The 21,320-nt window shown below is 38.4% G+C and overlaps 1 long non-coding RNA gene across 1 annotated transcript in view; it reads right to left on the reverse strand.

Annotated features, from left to right (window-relative positions):
• Positions 1-13,329, reverse strand: part of LOC148127283 (uncharacterized) — a 28,171-nt gene extending 14,842 nt beyond the window's left edge. The window contains exon 1 of the long non-coding RNA XR_015741485.1: positions 13,279-13,329. This is a non-coding gene — a long non-coding RNA (uncharacterized LOC148127283). The remainder of the gene's footprint in view (positions 1-13,278) is intronic.
• Positions 13,330-21,320: the final 7,991 nt, after the last annotated feature.

The raw sequence follows: 21,320 nt of genomic DNA on the forward strand, positions 1-21,320 counted from the left end.
ACTGACATCTGGCTTAACAAGAAAAGATAGAAATGGCATGAAACTACAACAAACGTGTCCCAATTCTCTGCCAGGGTTATGCCAGCTGTGGCCAAACAATGTGTTTCATTCCTAGGTCAAGACTTTCTAACTCAAACTAAACCCTGTCTCCACGATGCTAACTTAAGCTTCACGTGCTTTTAGAGTCACATTTTTCATTTCCAAATTTTAGTGCAATATTTAATTTTTATTTTTAAACACATTGACAGGACAATCAAAAAGTGGGATTTTTATTCACTTTCACGTACAATCGATGTTGTCCAAGGCTATTGTCTTTTTTTATAACCCACCACATCCTTCAAAAGGTTAATAAAATATGGCTTCCCGCAAAAGACATATGTTTGCTTCTCTGAAATACTGTAACAGGAAGCATTAGGTCAACACCTATGTGTATACACATGAACACTGAGGCTAAGTGTTTTGGGGCCTCAAGCAAAGACAAAAGGCAAATTGATTTTCTTCAGCATTTGGGAATTGGTTGGTCAACAAGGATTTGAACAAGGATTTCCCTCAAATCTTAAAAAAACACTTTTGCTTCTGGGGAGGAGACAAAATTGAAATAGTACAATATATCTCACATATACTGTAGGCTTAAAAAGCCAATAGGATCATTTAAAATAAATAAAATGTACCACATCTACATTTTGGGTTTACTAAACTTAAAGTTTTAGAGTATTAGATTTTATGTATTTTGTCATCATAAAGAGGAATGCCCTAAATATGACAGAGAGAGAGAGAGATTTCTGGCTTTTAATTCTTACTGCATTGGCTTCTTCTGTTAAATGTTGACTTTAATTTAACGCCAATAAGTTTAGATAACTTTATACATGGTGCTGACATAATGTAAATTTGATTGTGTTGTTATTATTTTAAATAGTAGGTAAACTTTTAATTCTTTCTGTCTTTGTATTCTCCATGGATGTACTATTATATATTCTTAAAATAAAAGTGAAATAATAAAAATGAAATGAATAAAAGATTGGGTATTACATAAAAGGAAAGAAAGAAAGCTATTGCTGCTATTTTTTTTTCATTGCCTGTTAAGCAGAAACTGCAGCAAGCTGCAGGGATTTACACGGAGACCGAGTCCAATTTTTTAAATCTTCTTTTCTTCCTTTTTTATAACTCTAAAGAAATTGCTTAGCAATTTATGATAACAGAAATACTCAAAAGTAAATTAAAGGACAGATAAACATTTGTTCCCACAATCATCACTAGCCTATCTTAAGTACACAAAAAAGAAAGATTGCTGTAATCTAAAACTCCTGGACAATAAACTCTAATTAGATTTATTTCCACATCAAAGATTTTTTTTAAAAAAATGTTGTCTAGCTTTAATGAAACCTTTATTCCCTCACACTCCTGAAAAAATATAAAATAGGTAGATAAGAGAAAAGAAAATTAAAATAAAACAGCACCATGAAATGCAGGAAAGAACAGACCAAACTAATTCTAAACTTGTTCAGAGATTTTCTTGAGATTAAAAAATAATAATAATCCTAAAATTCTATGAAATTCTAATCGGAGATATAATCAATCTTGATTATTAATATTACTATATGTTTCAAAATATGCTGCATAATAATTGATACTGTAGATTACTATCCACTTTCCTTCCTTCCTTCCTTCCTTCCTTCCTTCCTTCCTTCCTTCCTTTCTTCCTTCCTTCCATACAGCCAGTCAGCCAGCCAGCAGAGCCAATCAGCCAGCCAGATATTTGAACTACATGTTTATCAAACCGAACTAACATGGAAAAATATCTGTAATCCAAAACATATGAAGATCATTATGCTTAAGTCTGCACTATAGTGGTACCTCAGTATTTATCGTTAATTGGTTCAGGGAGGTGCAATAAGTACATACAAATGATGAGTACAAAACATTTTTCCCCTATAAGGAATAATGTAGTGAGTTGCAAGGCAGCTGACACCAACAAAATCTAACTTGTGCGTCAAGTACCAAATAAATGATGAGTACCAGGATAAAATGTTCACATCAAAATGTGTTGAGTACCAAATTCAATGGGTTTCAGAACAATTGAGTACCAAAGTGCCACTATTATTTTAAACTATAGCTGTGTCAGGAACATATTATCATGTGGAAGAGATTTTGGTTTCGTTCATTATTCATTTAATTATTAATGCATGTTGGTTTTCAAAAAATTACCTCTATTTAGTTCTTTAAATGTAATTTAAAACACCAGTTCTCATCCTCTTTGGTCTGCATTTGTAATGATGATAGAACTTATTTTGGCAAATATCTTATGAGCAAAAGAACAATGTTCTAAATTAGACCAAAGCACAATCTAGTTCAACGTTGTTCTCAGAATAGCCAACAACAATCTGTAGGAAGCTGTCACAATGAAAGACTTATTTTGAAGTGATCCCGAATGTTCTAAAGGAAATCACAATTTCTCATGGAAGACATCCAGGGACAAAAATTCAGATTTGTGATATTCCATTAGTCCTTTCCAGTATTCATTTGAACACGTGAAGTCTTGAAAGATGATTAAAGAGAAAATTCTACCATTGATTCTGTCCAAGCTCCATGTATTCAAGTAAAATGTCTGAAAATAAGTTGCATCTGTGTTATCCTAATAAAGCAAGGTCTTTGGCCATTTAGAGAACAGGTGTTTATATGAATGACAGCTTAATTTCTTCCAGTTGAATAAGTTATGATTGAAAAGGATAAGAAGTAAACTTTCTTTGTCTAATCATATTCAAGTCTTCACACAGTCACATGAATGCTTGAGGACATGTTATACAGGTTCCAGAAACTAGTATTGAAAGTATTTGCCATATAATGGAGATAGCATGAAATCACCCTAACTAGTAAACACAGTCTTAGTTTTAACTCATCCTGAATTTCCTTCATCATCATTCCTAAATCAAAGACTAAGATTGGGTTCAGTCCTGGTTTCTCTAATGCCCCTCAATCTAGGGTTCCCAGCTCCTTATTAGATGGTATGGGAAACAACTCCCAACTCTTCTTCATCCTAGTAATCCCTCTACTTCTTCTCCAGTAATGTTAGCTTCTGTTTTCTCATTTCAGCATCCAACAGTCTTCTAGAGGATATGAAACCTTGAAGTAGCAAATGTGCAAAAGCTAGTCAGAGATCACTTTTTAATGTAAAGTGAAGCCCTGGGATGAAACACCCTTGCTTCTCACACCTCTGTCACCCTCCCTCCCTGTTTTCAGCACCCACTACTGTTTGCAAGGATGGTATGCAGCTTCAAAGGGGTGTTTCAGTTTGTCAAAGCTTCAATCACTGTCTCTTCAAAGCAGCATGACAAATCAAGTATTTGAAATGCCAGAACCAAGTTGCTATGTTGCTTTGATCTAGAGCTAAAAGGACGGTCGGTAGTTATGTCACTCATGCCTTTACTGTAAGCTCCCTTTTAGGAGAGCAAAGTTAGCTGCCAAGTTGAGTTGACCCATTTCAACTTTGATTTGAGGTATCGAGACTGCATATGTTGGGATTGTCCAGAACTAGGAAGGATTTAAAGGTACAGGGCCTTTTGAGCATCACTGTTTCCACAGTTAAAAGTTCTTTTTTAATCCTTTTTTAATCCCTTGGTAGATTGGCAAAATGGGGAAAAAAATTCCCCATTCCTTTCCTACTAAGTCGCAATATACAATTTGCCCGTTTCATCGATGTTTTGGCATGTTCTCTTTAATAGCTTAATTAATGTGGTTAATGTTGATATCTTTCCTGATTTGTTTTGGTTAAATGGTTAATGCTGTTGTTTTGATAGTCCAAGCCACTTGGAGAAATTTAACCAAATATGGCTAGAGGTGTGGTGGTAAGGGGCTTAATGATGCTGGAGATAGTTCAGTGGTTCGTATCCTAGCACTGCATGTCAGGGTGAGTTTCTGTCACTCATCACCGTTTCTGTTTAATTAATAAGAGATAAAAACTTCAGGGGGAGGGGCAGGATGAGCTGGTGCTCTATGCAGGCAGTCAGATTCCTGCCCTCTGAACTTTCCCAGTTGTGTCCATTTGGGAGGTGGCTCCAGGGAGGGAAAAGGCCTTGGATGATGTTGCAGGAAGTGCCACTTATCTTTCTTTCCAGTGTGAAGCCAGCTCCCCCTCTGTGGCATACCAAGTGGGAAGTGCCAAGCATTTCTTACAATAGAACTGATATCTTAGCAGTCAAATTACTACTTTGCAATAGCATTGCAGTCTCCTGGCTAATGTAACAATGCCATACACTAATAATAATAACAATACCATTGTGGCTTTGCCTTAAAGTCATTCCTTTTTATTTAATTTCTTTGAGATATACTTCCCCCATTAAAGATACATGTGATTTGGCTGGCATTATATTGTTTTAGGTATTATAACATTTACTAGTATTGACTTTTTTTTCTAATCAGTTCAGAATTTTTTCTAATGTTCCTATTAAGCAGAGTTTCTTGATCTTGGCAAATTTAAGCTGAACGGATTTCAACTCCCAGAATTCTCCAGCCAGCAGGGGGAATTTGGGAGTTGAGGTCCTCATCTTAAAGTTGTTAAGGCTGAGAAATATTGCACTAGATCCTGGGCTCCACTAAGATTAAAAGCAGGGTCTTTTCCTTACTGTTCATCTCCAGAACCAAATTTAAATATAAATCCTTGATTAAGTAGCTAGATATTTCATTTGTTTTACATGCTTATATTTTATCTAGACTGTGGGAGGACAGCAAGGCACACAGTCAGTTGATAGTTCATTTTGATAGAATCATCCATGAGAGATATTTCAGTAGCATTCACGAAAGAGAGAAAGTATAGTCATTCCTGTGACATGCAGGATTGTCTAAGAAATTAAAATGGCAACTGCTGGGCACACCGTTAAAATCAGTATTGCTTTCATCACTAAGAAGATATTGAAATGATCCAATCTCATATCCATTTGTTTCCCTTAGCTTCCATTGTTTCACTACTCAAAAAGGAACCATGCTGGCTGCATTTCAATTCAATTTTTCATTTGTCATATAGACCATATCTGTTATCAGCTCAGTAACTATCTCTTCGTATATCTCTTAGGCCTTTCAAGAATATTTCATTATTTGAGTTTTCCTGACAGATCTTAGATACCTAACAAGCTGTCATTTGAAACGTATAAAAATACACACCTTTCCCAAATACGAAGGAACCTGACCTCAGTTAAGCACTAAATCTCTATGGGATGTGCCAAATATCACATCTGAACCTCAAAACAGCCCCTAGTGGGAGGCAGCCTCAAGGGGACATTTGATGTTGAGTGTAAAATAGATTTAAATGGGGTAAAGGACTGGGTAGATGAATTATCCTGCCTTTTGCTCTCAGTTCCCATTCAATTTGATTAAACTTGCTCTCAAAATTCTTTCCAAGGACATGAAAAATTCAGAGAAATTCTCAGGGGTGAGACATGATGGCCTTGCATTTATATTTAGTCCGGAGAGTCCTCAAGGGTCTCATCATTGTATTACAGTCTTTCCTGCTGCCTGTAACTTCCATGGTATATGAAGCTTCTATAAAATCACAAAGCAACCCCAAGTAGCTCCTCCTTCTACTTGCTTTTAACAGTTACACATCTAACTAACGCTCTCACTAGATGAGTGGTGGGTTTCCAACTTGTTTCCTATCGCTTCACATGCGCATGCAGAGCTCAAACACTGACCTCTGTCAATGCTGGTGAGCTGAGCTGTCTTTTAGCTCAGCTGAGGCATGGCAATCTGATCTGGTGCGCGAATCAGGTGAGGTAAAAAAACAAGGGAATATAGGTAGGGTAATGGCAAGGGTAATGGGGGGGGCAGGTTAGCGGGACCAAAGAGAGCTGGTATCTGCCAGTTCTCTGAACTGGCCAAAATGTCCACTACTGATACACCAGAACCGGTCCAAACCAGCTGAATACCACCTCTGCTCCAGACCTTATGTTGCAAGTCGATTTTAACCAAGTTATTGTAAGTTTGGTACTGACGAGTCAATATGAAATGCTTCCATCTTCCGCTGTTGGTTTTTTAACTGCACTGTTTAAATTGTTAAAGGGAACTAGCTGTTTTGAAATTGCAACACTTCATTTAGTAGCCATTCGAAGTTACAACGGCATTGAAAAAAGTGACTTAGGACCATGTTTAGGACAGTTGCAGCATCCCCATGGTCGCATGATCAAAATTTGGACATTTCCCAACCATCATATATTCATGACCATTGCTGTGTTCCGAGGTCATGTGATCATCTTCTATGACCTTCTGACAAGCAAAGTCAATGGGGAAGCCAGAGTCACTTAATAACAGCGTGTGAGTAACTTAACAATTGCAGGGATTCACTTAATAATCGTGGCAAGAAAGGTTGTAAAATGGGGTAAAATTCACTTAAGCAATGTCTGGCTTAGAAACAGAAATTTTGGGCTCCGTTATGGTCATAAGTCAAGGACTACCTGTATATCATTGAAGAGAAGGTCTTGCCTTTGAGAAATTGTCAGTGAAGTTTACCCCTTCCACTGAAGGCAGAAACTTAAGAGAAATAGCCCATATTTTTTTCTAATTACAGATTTGTTTGCTTGATTTTTAAATCCCTCCTACATTGTTTTTTTTTATAAGTAACTTAGGGCATTGAACATATATATGGAGGGTTTGGGGCTCAGCTTTAGCGAATTGTATGTATAAATGCCATACTATAAAATCATTGTTGCCTATGAGATGGGGAGCAAGTTGGGGCAGAATTATAAAACAGTGTTGTAGTGTGTGTGTGTGTGTGTGTGTGTGTGTGTGTGTGTGTGTGTGTGTGTATACACTTGCAGAATCATCTTGATGAAAATGGCAAAATCCTGTGGACAGCCATGTACAAAGTTTGTGTAGGATTGTCAGCCTTCAAGATTTTCTCCCTTTGCTTTGCATCTTTTGGCTGTCATAAATAACGGGGGGAGGAGGGGAGAATGGTTATGGGAAGTGATCTGGAGGTGTTACAAACCAGAACTGTATAAGCTGACGGGGGGGGATAGATTCTTGCTTAGGCTTCTATCCTATGCTATGCACAGCTGCAACCCTTTATCAAAATATGTCAAGGTCGGACAGCGGCCTCATCACCACCTGGAGATGCCCACATGATGATATACACAACTTTTAATTGGATGAGCCAGTTGAACTATTGGGGGTGGGAATGTTGCCATTACTTTGTATATGTGATTTACGCGCCCATTTTCTCAGATTCAGAATTCTTTTGTTGCTACCACTTGATTTCCAGTAAAAGATATCTTTTCTCTGATTAATGGAGTCTAAGTATTTCTTTCTTGGATTTTGAATGGAGCATCAGCTGACAAGGATCTTAATCCATAATGAGGAAAAGACCCCTCTGTATGCAACAATACTCTTTCTATCTTATTCAGTTTTTAATATGCCTACAATAATTCACTTTTTTTGGTCCTTCCCACTTTGATTTGTTGCACATTGCTCAGGCAGCTATTAGAGGTATCATTTAGAAATAATTTAAAATGTCATTTAAAATTCACAGGTTAAGGTAATGAAGATTTAATAGCTGACCAGCTGCTGTAAGGCTGTAAGCCAAGATGATGAACTGAGGATGAATCAGCAGGGTACTGCCGCTTTAAGAAACTCTCTGCATAAGGGAGGCCATGTGAAGGCGTCTCTCTCTCTCGCCTTGTGTTCTATCTCCACTGTAGTTCTCCATGTAGAGTTGAAGATTGATTGATTGCCTGGGTATTTGCCTAACACATGTATGTATACATATAGTAGTCTTGTATATAAACTACTGTTAAAAGACAAAGCCTTTGTGTCCTATGTTTTGCTCCTGGGTTGTCTCACAATAGTAGTCATGCTGTAAATATTCTAACAACACACATCAATTAAAATGATTAAAGAAATAACTTTCAGGGAGAAGTCACAGAAAAGCAATGTTTTGGTTGATCTGCTAAATTCTCTTCCTTTAGAATAGAGGAGCAGATTTCTCTCAACAATAGGATCGAATAGTTGGGCTACAGAGTTCTTTAGCCAGAGGGTAAGAGCAGAGAGGGAGAATTTACAAAGCTAAATGAGAGAACCAGCCAAAGTTCTTTCCTTGAAATGACATCAATTATAAAGGAAGGAAATTGTGTTGGCAGTGCATGGTGAGTGAGCTTGTCAAAAGACGACAAAAGCCATGTTCTGTATGATAAGAAGAAAATCTTCTTCTGGCTTGGCAATCCCTTCATCTTTTTCAAGACAGCTTGTTGATCCTTCACCCCTTGCCCACCCACCTTCATCACTCCAGCTTTTTATACTTCCTGCTTTGACACGGATCTTTTCTCTTTCGCTGTTTCAGCACTTGACTTCCCAGTTCTTTATTTCTGCACATCTCCTTCTCTTTTCTTTGCACGACAAGAAGCCTTCAGCTCAACTGGCCAACTTGGGTTACACAAGAGGAGCACTACATGTTTGTGAGAGTAATGCGCTGCAGAAATGAGACAGAATATTAAGACAAATATAAGAAACAAAAACTTCTCGAGCAGCTGGAGGAAAAGGAGGAAGTAATTTTAAACTGGAAAAACCCGAGAGAAAAACAAAATGTATGACTTCACAGTTCTAGACATATTTCCTGGACAAAAATAATTATCTCGCCCCTCCTCAAACTAGCATGGTGAACTTAAAAATATTTTGGCTGTTCCGATTCATTCTCTTCTTTATAAGATCATTATTGTGATCCTGTTGATTTTCCTGAAAACATAAAAGTGATATCTCTGATTATTAAATAGCTCAGGATAGCTCGGAATGACCTGGGATAGCTGTCAGATTAGTTTCCAAACAATGAAAGAACATTACTGTTCCACCAGAGAGTGATTGGCAAAGATAGATAGCCTGTTCTAGGTAGACTTCAGCTTGCATCTTGCTGGTTTGATAAATGAGAAAGGATTCTGGGAGTTGTAGTTTAAAGCATCTGGATGGCACCAGATTTATTTATTGATTGATTTAACCTATAAGTTACCCAACTCACTTAGATGTGACAATAGGTTGCTTACAAGCCATAAAAACAAGAATATAAAATATTAAAACAATAAATATTAATACTAAAATTGACTTAAAGATCAACCAAGATGGCAAGGAAGGGACAAAGATGCTGTTGTGGCCTGCCAGATTCGGACAGTGAGGAGGTTGGGGAGGAACATGGGCCAGTCCTGGAGTCTGGGGAAGGCTCTGATAAGTGCTTTGCATCGGAGGCAGAGATGGGACCAGGGCCGTCTGACAATTATCAGCTGCTTTCAGAGTCAGAGATCGGTGGGGCAGAGGAACAGCTGGAGCCTGTTCCCAGTATGCACATACACAGAGCTGCCAGGAGAAGGGAACAGCTAAGGAACAAGGGTAAACTTGGGAGTAAAGCTACAGGTGGACGGTGAATGGCCCCTCCCATAGCGAAAGGGGAATGGGGTTTGGGTAATTTCTGTTGTCATTATGATTTAAAAAGAGTAAACACAGTTGATTGATAATAAATAGCTTCAGCCAACCACCATCCATGGGTGAAAGAAAAGTTTTTGGGTTATCATTCATATTCTCTGAAAAATGGCCAAGAAATCATAAATTCTGCCAGGGTATGTAAACTTATGAATATATGTATGTATGTTATCTATGTATGTATGTAAACTAGATGGATGGATGGATGGATGGATGGAGGGAGAGGGAGAGAGGTGATAGATAGTTACATGAGAGAGAAAGAGAGGGAGGGAGAGGGAGAGATGATAGAGATTAAGATGATCGAGATATAGAGATCGAGCAAGATAGCGATAACAGTCCTGTTGCTACACCAGGATTGACAAGTTCCCTTTGGTTCCCTCAAATTTGGTTCCCTCAAAATTAATTTCATGTCCTGTGGCTTTAAGGTGCTGGAAAAGGGAGGAAGTATTTTATTCTTTTCTGACTGTGTTCTTGTGTTCTGCGATGCATTTATTCTCCTGTTGGTTTGTCGAATGTAGGTGGCTGGGCAATTGTTGCATGGTATTTCATAAACTTTCATAAAATTTTGAGGGAACCAAATTAATCTCCAATACTGAACACTTCAACAAGAGAATAATCAGGGAAGCCGTTAAAATAGAGAAACTCCCCCATAACATGAATAAACAGGATGATACCTCCCACCTCCCAGACATCTAGAAACTAGCCCTTATCAACAAACGAGTCCCAGCCACGAAAACCAACACCAGACCCAAAACAACACATGATGCCACCACCAATCTCCCTCACCAGACTCAAACCCAAACCCATCCCATAGACGAAAGGCAACCACCACCCAGAAACCAGACCATGGCTGCATCACCAGCTTCCACACACCCCAACCCCCAAACTAAGCAAACTGACACATGCCATGAACACAAGCCAGACCTCAAACTTGGAGCCAAACCAAAACCCAGAACGTTACATCACAACCATCCACTTAGGACATCACATCACGGAACTCAAAAGGTTACACCACAAAACCTTAGGATGTTACAACACAGCCAACGACCCAGGAGATTACACTACAAGACCCAGGATGTCACAACAATAGAACTCAGAAGGTCATCATATAGCCCATTATCCAGGTCGTGACAACACAAGAGGCTGATAGACACATAGCCAGTACCTCAGCCACACAGGTTCTTATGAAAAAGCCAACCAATCTGCAAACACCAATTCCATCAACCAATCAAGAAATAACAACAACGGAGCCAGCACACCACACATCCCCACCAGTATTGAAAGAGAGACGGCAGCTCCGATCACAGTTTGCTTGCACAAGCATGAAGCTAAAAGCACCAGCCTGAAGATGGTGAGTGGGATCTTGTCGAAACATTGCCAAGATACTCTCAATCTTACACAGGAAAAGACCTGAACACACCAAGAAAAGCTGTAGCAACGTTTCGGCAGAATCTCATCTGCCATCATCAGGCTTCTGTATTGTGTTCGTCTGTGAGTCAGACTTTCACAGCTGTTTCAGTTTTAAATTTGGGGCTAGCCTACTGCTGTGCCAGAATGGTTTTTTTCTTCATCCTGATTGGTTGGGAGTCTTGGTCTGTGTTTATTGGTCTTGGAGTTTGCTGTGTTCTGCTTGATTGGTGTTTCTAATATCTTCTGTCTGTTTTGTGGCTTTTTTTGACTTGATTGGCTGGCAACATTGTGTTCCTGTATTGGAGGCTTTTAGTGCAGCTTGGCTCCGAATAAATGCATGGCTATCATTTATTAGGAAGCTAGGTTTCATCTGAGTGCCTGGTTGGGGTGTGTTTGAGCTGGAGGTATCAGGGGGGATCTGTTTGTGCCCAGGTGTTTGCCTGGCTTGTAATGTGGAGATTTTTTTGTTTTTGAATGCAGGCTTCCAAATAATTGACAGTCTGGTGGAATCATCTCTTCTATTCATGCTTTAGGTCTTTTTTCAATCTCTATGGCTTCTCTGATAATTCTGTGGCTGGGGTTTTCTACAGCGGCTAAGGTTTTGGTGCCATTGAAGTCAATGCAATGACCTGTTGCTTTCATGCGTTGGACTAGTGAGGAAGTCTGTTCCAGCTTTTTTACTGCATTTTTGTGTTCATCCAGGCAAGTACTTATTCTTCTATTGGTCTGTCCAATGTATGTGGCAGGGCATGATGCACAGGGGACTTCATATATGCCTTGGTTTTCCAGGTCAATTTTATCTTTGGGGTTTCTTAGGATTTCTCAAGATACTACACAGGCATCACATCAATACTGCTTTCAAAACAGACAGACTATATATATATATATATATATATATATATATATATATATATATATATATATATATATATATATATATATATATATGTGTGTGTGTGTGTGTGTGTGTGTGTGTGTGTGTGTGTGTGTGTGTTGCGTGCGTGTGTGTGTGTATTGTGTGTGTGTTGTGTGTATGTGTCCTGACCCCATTTTTCCTTCTTTTTATTGCTACCTATTTATTTAAAATGTGTTTATTTTATATTTGTTGTCCCTCCATTATGCAAAATGTGTTTATTTAAAGCATCATTTGATGTCCATATTGTCATAAAATGAAATTGTCTAAAGAAATAAGTGGCATTTCATATTTTTTATGTAATTTGTTTCCCCCATGGTATTGAACTCTTTAATCTGGAGACTTACCATTTTGATACCCTATTTATTGTTTTCCTCCTTCTGTTTTTATGAAGTGCAAAGACAGTATAAGCAAATTAAAATGGCAGGTGGCAGCAGCTCTTTCTAGCTAGACCAGTTTTTGACTTCTATTTGCAGATGTTGCCTCAAGTGATAAAACGAAGGAGAAATCTGTGGAGGGCTGATGAATAGGTGGGATCGATCACCAGAGGACCTGGACCATATACTCATTTCTGACAATGTGCAAAAGGAATCTTAAGAAAATACAGCAAATACAGAATTCTAGTTTTAAGTCTTTACACTTTTCTCATTTTCCTTAACTCAGCGTGGCTATTTATCAATTGTAGAACACATTACTGCTTCCGTAGCAAAAAAATGCATATTTATATTCAAGAATCACCTGATTCCCACAATGTCCACCTTTGTTTAAAGGAGGAAGTGAAATTTTGCCTGTTCAGTTGCATATGAATAGAACAGATTGCCTGTTTACTCAAAGATTGCGCACCAGTTGACAGGCATTTAAATCAAAATTGTTTACCTATTCTGTCCTCAAAGAAAAAGAAGAATCATGCCAATACAGTAAGGATTGGTCTTTACCATTCTTTTTAGAATGGTAAAATGGAATTAGATTTGAGCAGTCAAATGGGTTATTTAGTGCTTACGTAAATGGTTTTAGCATAGGAAATTGCTAATTGGCATGCTATTTTGATCATAGTAACAATTTTCAAGCTGTATGAATTATATATATAGTAAGTAGTTGGTTTCTCCCATCATAAGGGATAGAGCCCAATTATTAGCCATTACAGCAGCTAATATAAATGACTATGGTCCCTGATCATTTGTAGGAGAAGAACAGGCCTTGAAGGCAGAGTTAAACTTGTCATAAATTTGGAGTCATTGCATTGACACAAGAGACTCAAGTCCAGTTCCCCTTGAATTCTGTTGATCCTTATCTAGCAACAATTTAGATTTGACTATTAGCTGACTAGATTCTTGTTCTGTCCCACCTTTCCTCTTTCCCAAAAGATGAAAAAGTACAAATTCACACAAACACAGGGAGGCAAACTGTCTTGGACTTCACAGTGTTAATTCTTTGGAACTGATAATATTCTTGGCATTCCAACACGTCCTGCCTTCCAAGTCCGAACTGATAGTAAATAAAATTTTACTCACAGAAAATCACAAGGCAGTCCACAAAGAAAATCTGAAGTAAGGTTAAACTTTGTCCCGTACAAAGTTTCAGGAGAAAACACACCCACTTTTACCCCCTGTGGGGTGTGTCTCAATGACTCAGCTCACTCTCTGACCCTCCCATGCCTCCTACCTTGCTGGTCACGTTTCTCCCTATGATGCTGCTTAGGATCAAGCCAACACTCGTCCTCTTTACTCCCTGTCAGGGGCTGCTCCGGTATGCCTTCCTCCTGATTAATCTCAGGCTGTTCCTCTCTGTTATCTGATGGAACCTGAGGCATTATCAGGAAGGAAGGTCCTGGGGAGGAAGGCATTGCCAGAGAGAAAGGTCTTGGGGAGGAAGGCATTCCCAGTTCCTCCTCCTCATCTTCCAGGTCCTCTTCCTCTGACAGCATAGGCTCAGGAATCGGGGCCACAACACTGCAGGGCCCTTCCCCCTGATGGTCAGGATGTGGTCGCAAGGGGAAATGGTCATGGAAAATCCATAAAAGGTCCGGGGCGTGGATTGTGGAAGCATCCACCCAGGAGAGGGCCTCCAGCCCATCCCCCTGCCTCTCGATCAAATACTGGAACCGTCCTTTCAGCCAGCAGGAATCCCTAATGCTGGCCACCTAGCCTTCTACTGCGCCATCTTAACTGGGCACAGGTGGTGGATCAACAGCTGTGGGACATTGGAAATAACACAAAGGGGGTGTCAGGGGCCAAAAGGGAATGGTGGAAGACTGGATAAATTTGCATGGAGCGTGGTAGAGTCAGTCAATAGGCTACGGGGTTGATGACGGCCTCGATGGGAAATGGGCCAATGAACCAATGATCCAGCTTCTTCATCGGGCGGTCGACTTGAAGATGTTTTGTGGGTAACCACACATGGTCTCCTACAGCCAGTGGAGGCATTGCCCATCAAGAGTGATCTGCAAACCGCTTATAATCTTCCTTGGCCTGTATCAAGTTGCTGCCAAACTAACCGCTGAACTGAGTGAAGTTCCGAAAGGAATTCCTGGGTCTCGGTAACAGGGGAATCTAATAGTGTCAAAGGGAAGAATCGCAGATGGTACCCCACATTAGCATAAAACGGTGTCATTTGGGTGGAAGTGTGCTGGGAGTCATTGAATGCAAACTCCGCCAGAGGGAGATAATCAGCCCAGTTGTTCTGCTGTTGGTTTACAAAACAACGCAAGTATTGCTCAAGAATGCCAATGATCTTCTTCGTCCCCCCATCAGTCTCTGGATGGTGCACCAACGACAAGCACACCTGCACCTGTAATGCGGTCATCAGGCTTTTCCAAAATTGGGCTGTAAATTGTACACCATGGTCAGAAACTACCCTGTCTGGCAGATCATGGAGACGAAAAACATGCTATATTAAATAGAGTATAAGAACAAGATGGGATATATTAAGAACAAAAAGCAGTTGGTTTCAACTTCTTTCAACTTCATTAAATTTAGCTTCATTAATTTCTCATAACTCATCTATTTGTGAATTTGGCCAAAAAAACCCCATCTTCCTGAAAAATGATATTGATATAAATATTTTGGTCTATACTTACATACATTTTAAACAATTATCTCTTATATGGTAGAATTCTAGCATGCCTTGCTTTCATATATACATTTATACATGAACATTGTTCAATGTATTTTGTGCATAATTTTTTAAAAAATGTTGAATAGTATTCAAAATGCATATGTTTTAATTCTTGTGTACACTTAATCCTTGCAATATATTCAAAAAAACTGAGATGGAAATCAATCTATCATCCATCTTGCATGGCATACATCGGTTTAGACTGAACTCTTAATAACAGGGAGAGGATAATTCAGAACAGATTTTCATTTATCTGGGTAAAACACACATATCCGAACTTCATTTTAATTCTGACATTTATATTCCTTTAAAAAAATTGTGTGTTGGAAGGGAAGGAGTTCATTATGTTGCAAACAATAGTGGGATAGCTGACAAATAAAAAACCATGCAATAATGTAAGTAAAAATTTCATGGTAAAAAAAAAGGAGATGGGGGAAAAAGTGAATTGAGAGATCTGTTCAATTTGGACTGACTGTTGTGATTAAACCATCATTGATCACTTCATCAAATTGTTTTTGTAGAACAGAGATCTTGGAAAATGAGAAAATTTACTTAATTTCAACTGTCTCTATAATCTCTTCCTGAATACAGTGATATTTTGTGAGCTGCATTAAGTAGTTGATTAGGCATAGTGACTGATAATATATACTGTGTGGAAAAACCCAAAACAAATGGCTAATTCTTTATATCTCCACTCAATTTCAAACAATCAGTTTTACTATGTTCAAGAAAGAACACCAGGTTCTCCCTCCAAATTATAAATCTGGAGTATTATGATTGGTTGTACAATCAGCCAGACGTTTAGACTGGATCTGACATTTTTGTTTATCTAGTCCTTTTCGAAGACTTGGGATAGGCTGATTTGATGATAACACTGAATTGAATGAACCATTTTACAGCTTTGAATTACCCTCCTAAAAAGGATTGGATCATTTCTGCATCCCGATGTAATAATTAGTCTTCTCATAATTTAGGAAGGTCTGTTCAATGCAAATAAATAAAAGGAAGCTAGAGAGAGAAAGGCTGGTTTTCCCAAGGCCAAAAAGTGGTGTGCATTATGCCTTTCACAAATGTATTTTGTGTGCCAGCATAATCACTTGTACCTTAGTTGCCTCTTGATAGGACTATTGCATTGTATGCTACATGAAGCTGCATTTAAGGAGCATTTGGAAGTGTCAGCTGGTCCAGAAGGCAGCAACATGTCCAGACATGCAACACCTTGGTACATGGCATGGAACCAAGTTACTGGTGGGATCACTTTTCTCCAGTGGTTCCTATCTGTCCCATCAGATCTACCCATGCCATTCAATCATGGAGGACCTGGTACTGATATAAACTGTTGACACTGCTGTTGGTTTTCAACTTATATATGCAAGAATAGGAAAATAGAACCGGTCTGCTTCTTTAAATGGAGTCTTTACTTGTTTAAATATTAGAATGAGGAGGCCTGGAGTGCTCTATGCCTGCAGCTGGAAAGTGTCCTTCAACATTTGTTATGTGATTGAATGACATTAAGTAGCTATGGCTTTTCAATTCAATTTTAACTCATTTGAAAGTAGATTTGTCCTTTATACTCACCGGGGAACAAAAATGAACCAGAAAATTCTGCTGCCGCTCTAGTTTTAATGCAAGGGGAATAGTTTATTTTCTTTAGCAAATTTCTTTTCCCAAGTTGGCTTGGGAGATCATTGTTGGTATCTCCAGTACCCATATATAGAGTTTGCCAAGCGTTTCTGAAATAATGTTTGTCTTAGCCATAGCAGATATACTGTACATGTGCTGATGTATAAGGACAGCAGGCAGAACTGGGTGTGTGGAGTTGTTTATGTTCTCACAAAAGGTCCAAATTCAATCCCTCCTGAATTTTGTTGATCCTTCCCTACTGTCAATTTAGTGTGGAACTTTAGTTGTCTAGACTTTTGTGAATAGGCTTTAGTAAATCTTCTATGCTGCAGCCTAACAGATGGTCCTGATTCTTTGTGCCTGACATTAGATACTAGAGATGCTAATATCATTCTATCAAGCACTGTTCCAAAATTTTGGGTTTTTGACATTCAACTATGAATAAAACCATGCAGAGTCTAGTCATAATAATTCTGTGAACTATTAAGCAATATATACTATAGCTTCCCACCAGCTATTTAGCAACCAATTTATCCTTTCTTACTAAAAAAAGAAAAATTGGAGTTTTATCAAGACTTTGGAGAGTCATTTTATTTCACTGATAGTTGGGCTTTTGGAAAGTTGAGTTTGTACTAGGAAATAGCATCCGTAACATAATAGCACTTGTAACACTTAAAACACTTTTATTGCAGATTATCTCAAAATTCATATATCTACAGTAAAAATAGTAGCTTGCACTAATCAGGCCCTATATTTTATTCTCTGATTCTTTTTAATAGATTTTTCTCCATTTCATTGTGATCCTTTGAAACATAAAACTACAGTATTTAATATGTCTTAGTTGCACACTCTAACACAGCAGTTCAGGCCTTTTTTTGTTTTGATTTTTCTGCTTTTGTCATTCCTTTAAGCTCATATTGTTGACAATGACTTTTTCTCACCTCCATTTAGCTTAAAATTAATCATACTTCCCATAATGCACAGAAAAGGACTGAAAGCAGGAAACTCTCTTGCATCTTATTGTCTTGAAATCTTTGTGAAAACCTTACTTAGATTCCAGAATCAAGAAGGCATCTGATTATCAAAGAATTCAAATTTATTTTTGCATGTAAAAAAGAGGGTGAAGCTGTTCAGTGAGTTCTGAGAACACTGTTAATTGTTTTCAAATTTACACCAACTTTTTAATTATCACCTGATATATATCCATATTTTAGTTCTTAAAAGACAAAGCACAATTAACTATTTTTCTTCCAGATCATTTCTCATTGGCATTTGAAGGCAATACAAATGAAGACCGTAGAAGAAAGAATGCCAAAATAGTAGAGAATTCAGGGATAAAAAATAAGTCATACAGTTGTGCTTTGAACACGTTCATTTTAACATGTCCTACAATGCATCTTTGTGTTACCCACTCCTGAACATTTCTCCTGTTTTTGAAAAGGTAAGCTAGAAAAGGTGCTGATATAAAGGCATCTTTTGACCTTATTTGTCACATTTTTCTGTACACTGAATCAGTCATTCGTGGTATTCAGTAATGACTATTGGAGAATACTGAGCTAAGCAAGGAAAAAACTGTGCAGGAAAAGGGCGAAATTGTTCAATAGTTCTGCAATGTAAGATAAGCAAGGGCAAAACAAAAAAAAGCTAATTTAGCAAACATACCTTTGAAACCTGAACCTTACATTGGGGAAAAACTGATCTGGCAATTAGCAAGGAAGATTGCAGGCTGTGATTTGAAGTTAAACTCTCTCTTCTTACTACAAATAAAAGCAGCAACTCTCCTTCCTATGAACCAATTAGATTCTCTGGCATTTTTATGTATGTGAAAAACACCAGTTGTTTAAGCCAACACTAAAAACAAAATTCACATTGGGGAAAATACAATATGCTGGGTCCTGACACATCACTGTAAGTATGATGAGCCAGAATTGCTGCTCATTTGCAAAAGTGTCCTGGTTTCGCTGTTTAGAAAGGCAATAATACAGTACTTTTGTGATACTGCGTATCTTTCTGGAGAAATGGAAGAAATCAACAAAAGGTCATTCATAAAGCTTCTGAAATGAGAGTCGTAGAGGGAAATTAATTGTTAAGTGTCAGAATTTCAGTTAATCTTGGATGCTGATTTGATTAGTATAAAGTCTTTAAATAAAAAGGGAAGGTAGCTTTGCCTTGAGACTGCAATGCTCTGAATATGAAGAAGCTGAGTTCAGATTCAAAGAAGATGGAAAATGGACGACTACAGGCAGTCCTCGACTGATGTCCACAATTGAGCCCAAAATTTATGTTTCTAAGCGAGAAAGTTGTTAAGTAAGTTTTGGTCCATTTTACGCCCTTTCTTGCCACAATTGTTAAATGAATCATTGAGTTCTTAAGTAAGTAACACAGTTTCTGCTTTACCCATTTCACTTTGCTTGTCAGAAGATTGAAAAGGGTGATCCCATGATCCTGGGAGGTAATTCTCCGTTAGGAGAATGAGCGCACACAGGGAGACGTAGTGAGAGTGGTGAAGAATAATACACAAACAGCACACAGATACACTGTATAGTAAAATGTAGGTTTTTACTTCCAGTAAATGGTTAAGCAAAGTTTAAACACAGTCCAAGTCATTCACAGTTAAAGCAGTCAGTGTTCAGTCCAGGGATAATCCAAATAACGAAGTCCAGTATCAAAAACAGTTCAGTAACAGACTTACATCAAATCCAAGACGAACTATGATCAGTAACACTCAATGGGAATGGCAACACTCTCCAGAACAATAGAACAGGACAGGAATGGACGAAACAATCCAGGTTTCTGGCTCCATCTTATGGCCATTTGAGGAACCACACCCAATTACAGTTTTAGCATTCTCTTAAAGAGACAGTATTAAAATGTCTACCCTGGTTTATATATTTTCCAACCCAACTATTAGGTGACTTACATTCCTAACAAAAAATGGACGACTACAGGCAGTCCTCAACTCATGTCCACAATTGAGCCCAAAATTTATGTTTCTAAGCGAGAAAGTTGTTAAGAGAGTTTTGGTCCATTTTACGCCCTTTCTTGCCACAATTGTTAAGTGAATCATTGAGTTCCTAAGTAAGTAACACATTTTCTGCTTTACCCATTGACTTTGCTTATCAGACGATTGAAAAGGGTGATCCCATGATCCTGGAACACTGCAACCGTCATAAATGTGGGTCAGTTGCCAACTGCCTGAATCTTGAGCACAAAATGGGAGTCATTAGAACTCTACACACCGAGCTGAAGGCTTGCCTACCAACAAAGATGGGAAAGAAAAAGAACTAAAATACATCAAGGAAACCCTTCAGAACATGTGGCTTTTCCAAGTGGGCCTTCATGAAATCTCAAAAAATACCTTACAGGAACTTCTCTGTAACAGACAACACAGAGAACAATAAACAGACCAATGCTGGCATTTCATACAGGAATTCCATACATTGCAGGAATATCGGAAGTGCTTAGGAGGATCTTCAGCCAACACAACATATGTGCACACTTCAAACCCAAAAATATACTAAGGAAGAAGCTTGTCCACCCCAAAGATAAAACACCCAGGCACAAACTGAGCAACATGGTATATGCAGTACAGTGCAGTGAGCCATGAGCAGATCTATACATTGGGAAAAAATCCAATCACTTCATAAACGCCTGGCACAGCATAGGAGAACAAACTCGTCAGGAGTAGATTCAGTAGTCCATCTTCATTTAAAAGCCACTTTTTGAAGACAGCAAAGTCCACATTTTGGACAGAGAGAAGCGCTGGTTTGAAAGAAGGGTGAAAGAGGCCATCTATGTCAAAATTGAACAGCCCTCTCTCAACAGAGGTGGGGGGATATGCCATCCTCTATCTCCAGGCTACAACACAGTTGTAGACTGTGTTCCAAGAAGACTCCACACCCATTTGCACTACTCAAGTGACCCTGATGACACAGATAAACCTCCAGGTGGCCTCAATGGCTCTCTAAAAGAATGCAAATGACCAGCTGTCTTCAAGGAGTATAAATCCTTCCATTCCCCACCATCCAGCCAGAGCTGAAGAAGCTTCTTGGGTGAGAAACAAAATGTCTTCAAAGAAAACCCAATAAGCCCAGTTGCCTCTTGAAAAAGCATTTTTGGAACAACCATGATTTGGATGACTGAGAATCTCCATAGACACTTGATGAATAAAGCATACATATTAACAATACATATCATTATATCAATGATAAAACATTTTATACCAACTTTATCCAAATATAATATAAAAGTCAGGGAACTCCCATTCCAAGTCCCATTGTGATATTTTATTGTTATAACACAAATAAAGGAAATAATTTGTGCTTATATTTTTAGTATACAATTGTTTTATGTTAACAGACATATACACTCACCCCCCAAAAACTGAGGGGCTGCCACAAACAAAAGGTGATCGATTTATTTTCCAAAGCATCAGGAGTCATTCTGTCTCAGCCCTGGGAATCAGGCAAGGGCGAGCCACTTCTGAAATCTTGCCAAAATATGAATTGCAGGAATTTATCCATGCAGTCGCCAGGACTCAACGTTGATTTGATAACACACAAACATACACACAAGCAAACTCAGAGAGACAATTCCAGTGTTTTTCAACCCTCTCTCATCTTAGATAATTGCTAAAATTAATCAGTGCTTTGTTATGTTAACTTTTTCTTTAGACAGCTGTGCTTTATTTTCATTTCTAAATTAAAGACAAGGAGAAAAAGAAGGAAAAATAATTCTTTTTCTTAAGCTGGTTGGAAAGTCAGCACATTGGGCATACTCCTTCAGGGTGTTACTCCTGGTCTCTAACCTGGATGCA

The sequence above is a fragment of the Pseudonaja textilis genome, chromosome 2 (genome assembly GCF_049901715.1).
Source record: "Pseudonaja textilis isolate UNSWEBS1 chromosome 2, rPseTex1.2, whole genome shotgun sequence".
NCBI lineage: Eukaryota > Metazoa > Chordata > Lepidosauria > Squamata > Elapidae > Pseudonaja > Pseudonaja textilis.